Source organism: Euprymna scolopes, chromosome 5 (genome assembly GCF_053919585.1).
Source record: "Euprymna scolopes isolate OS-2025 chromosome 5, ASM5391958v1, whole genome shotgun sequence".
NCBI lineage: Eukaryota > Metazoa > Mollusca > Cephalopoda > Sepiida > Sepiolidae > Euprymna > Euprymna scolopes.
The window spans coordinates 129,191,042-129,194,715 of NC_136486.1; the positions used below are offsets into that span (position 1 = coordinate 129,191,042).

At 38.5% G+C, this 3,674-nt stretch overlaps 1 pseudogene; it reads left to right on the forward strand.

Moving 5' to 3' along the window:
* The first annotated feature begins 3,298 nt into the window (after nucleotides 1–3,298).
* LOC145277221 (U2 spliceosomal RNA) lies at nucleotides 3,299–3,424 on the forward strand (annotated as a pseudogene).
* Nucleotides 3,425–3,674: the final 250 nt, after the last annotated feature.

Genomic DNA, 3,674 nt, shown 5'->3' on the forward strand with positions numbered 1-3,674 from the left:
GCTCGAACCCGTACCGCAAAGGAGGAAAAGAACGGGGGAAAACCTGCCGTCTTTGCTGTTACGACCAGCGCCAAACCGGAAATGATGTAGGTTTAAATTAAGGCTAGACAATCGAAAGGAGAGGATGACTTTCGAAAATATCGGCGAAAAAAGCGACCCCCTGCAGTTGAACGTGAAGATAGTAATGTTTTAGCCAATTTCTCGATATTTGTCGTCTGAAACTTCGAACTTAAAATCGATACTGATCTTGTAAAAATCCGTCGCTTATGTCGAAAGTTTTAGGCAGACATGCAAACATGCATACATTTATATATTGGTAGCTCAAATTTTCGACCCAAACCGATTAAAATTAAAAAAGCTTGCCCCATCTCTGAATATCCTTTATGTAAAATTTCAAATGTTTAGACCAGAAATTGTCAGAATATTTTTTTGTAGAGACCGCAGAGGTCAATTATTTTAACTTTGACCCTTATTATGACCCCTTAACATTTATTATTTGGGGCTCCAGCCAAGTTATTAAGTTAGATCCATGCCCAAAGAACCTATATTTAAAATTTCAAATGTTTATACCCAAAATTAGCGGAGGAGTTTGGTAGAGTTCTCAAAAGTAAAATCGTTGAACTTTGACTCCTTATCAGCCAAATTTCTGGCCGAAAACGGATTACAAAGATTTTCCCAAATCTCAGTACCCTGTATATCAAATTTCGAGTCTGTAGACTGAAAATTATTGCGTAAGGAAATGTACAGAGACAGACAGACAGGTTCACTTTTATAGATATATAGATTAGCCTGAATGGCCGGAGTTGGCCGGATGTTTGTAGGTGTGTGTTCAGAAAAAAATGTGGTAGTATGTATGCCGTGAAGGAGGAAAAGAACGTGAAAAAGAAACGTGACATCTTTGCTGTTGCGACCATCGCCAAACCGGAAGTGACGTAGGTTTAAATTAAGGCTAGTCTATCGAGCAGAAGGGATGGCTTTCGAAAATATCGGCAAAAAAGCGATCCTTCCCTGTAAAAAAGTGCCCAATTGAGGGTTAAGGAATTAATGTTTTCCCCAATTTTTCGATATTTGTCGTCCGGAGGATCGAGCTACAAAGCGATACCGATTTCGTGAAAATTCGTCGCCTTTTTCGAAAGTTTTAGGCAGACATGCATACATTTAAACAGACAGTGAGATTTATATTATAGATTATATTAGACCCAATATATAGTAATGCTTTAAAAAAGTAATTTAAAAAAATGACTGTGCGCCACCACCGAGACTTGAAATCAAAACGTTTAGTTTACGATTTAATTTTCTCTGACATTAATGACTGAGTTATAGACATGTTTACCCCAAGAACCAATAGTTGCTATGTTACGCCGGCATGTTCGTAATGCCGTCGTTCGACTTTCATCTGGCAAATGTCACACTTTTAAATCGATTTTCTCCGGCAAAAACAAAAATATAAAGTTTGCATGGGTTCCAATACATTATATATTAAGGTTTATGTCTGTAGACCAGCAACTGACAGAAGAGTTTGGTAGGCAAAAATTTTAAACAAACATATGTGCACATACATAAATATATATAGAAAGAAGATTTGTGTTTACTACAACCTTTTTACGCAAATATAAATCATGTAGATTACCTGCATGAATATAATTACACGTAAAAGATAACTAAAGAGGATCATCCTATAAAAAAATCGTCCAAACTAATCGGGAATTAAGTAAAATAAATTTAAAAAATAAATATGCAAATGAGCTAGATCTTTTAAAGATGAATGCTATTCCACGACCCATATATAACAAAGTTGTATTTGGTTTGAAATAAATAACAACATACACCACAAATAAGGCATATTAGCACTTGGAGGTAAGAGACTACTATTTGGGGCGATGCCTCTAGGGTCACTCTGTAAGAAGTTGAACAGCGAGATGTCTGTTCCTATTGCATTCAAATTTTTGCACGTAAGAAAAGTAAGAAATGGAGCAGGTCGAAGGAAGAAATTATGAGTAGAAAGTTTTCCAATGAAGGGGTGCGAGTTTGCCGCAGATTGGGTTAGTCGTGGGTATTCACGTCGAGCGGGCATATGTTTGTTAGAGTGAGAGACTAGTGGCAGTTACACCAGCTCATATGAGTAATTCTTCAGAATTCAACAACTTTCCAGAGTATACAGAGTTCACAGAGTGTTTAAGAGAATTTTAGTAATCGTTTAACGTACAATTATTTACGAATCAGATGAAGTTTTTAACAGGTGAAGTACAACGAATTTTTTTGATTTGAAAGTTCAACACCATGGACGACTCAAAAGAGCAACTATACTGAAGAAGTGTACGCAAATCATTATAAGTAATGCCGATTTTTAGTCGCGTGCAAGATACTCTATAAGTCACTCCGTCGGCCCGTCAGCACATCGGTCGGTCTGTCAGTCGGTCTGTCGGTCGGTCTGTCCGTAACACTTTTGTGCGTGGTATTTTGGTTAAGATCAACAGTCTGTTGTTAATAGATGCTGTTCTTAGATTTTTAAGCTTTTCTTGGCCTTTTGGCAAAGAGCAAAGTGTAGTATCTTTCCGGCAGATACTGCAAGCAAAGACCATATGTGCGGGCAACCCCACATATAAGGCCTTGGTCAATTGTTACTATCCAGATCCCTACTCGCCGGGGAGCTGGTCCCCATTTCCCCTTCACTCCTCACATTAAAAATCAGCCTTGTGCCTAATTTGCTCGGTGGGAGAGCAAATTAATACCAACGCCACCTTGGTTAATGTAGGAGCAACCCTTCATCCCAATTGTCACTATCCAGCTCCCCTACTCCTATGGGAGCTGGTCCTCATTTCGCCTTCACTCCTCACATTAAAAATCAGCCTTGTGCCTAATTTGCTCGGTGGGAGAACAAATAAATACCCTTTTCTTGACCTTTTGGCCAATATCAAAGTGTAGTATCTGTTCCGGCTGATCCTGCAAGCAAAGACCATATGTGGGGTTTCCCGTAACATATAAGACCTTGGTCAATGTAGAGGCAACCCTTCATACCAATTGTCACTACCCAGCTCCCCTACTCACCGGGGTTTGCTCCCCATTTCCCCTTTACTCCTCACATTAAAAATCGGCCTTGTGCCTAATTTGCTCGGTGGGGGAGCAAATAAATACCAACCCCACATATAAGACTTTGGTCAATGTAGGGGAAACCATTTATACCAATTGTCACTCTGCAGCTCCCTTACTCCCCGGGGAGTTGGTCCCATTTACTCTTCACGCCTCACATTAAAAATTTGCCTTGTGCCTAATTTGCTCGGTGGGTGGGCAAATAAATAACCTTTTTTGGCCTTTTGGCCAAGATCAAAGTGTAGTATCTGTTCTTACTCCATGCTGTACTTATTGTGATATAAAGTGGGGGATCACTTTTCTGTATTAATTTAATGTGAAATGATCACCCACTTTACAACCAATCAGCCTCAAAACCATTCAAGTCATTCTCCAGATTATTAAAGTTGTTTTTGAAGGATTCCAGTTATTTTTAAGCATTCAAGTCATTCTTAAGGTCATTTACTTCATCCTTAAGTTCATTAAAGTCATTCTAAGTCATTTAGCTTTTATTTATTGAAATCATTTCAGCCCATTTTCGGTCATTTTAGTTTATCTTTAAGAATTTAATATCAATCCTATATTCACACATTCATTCATTACAC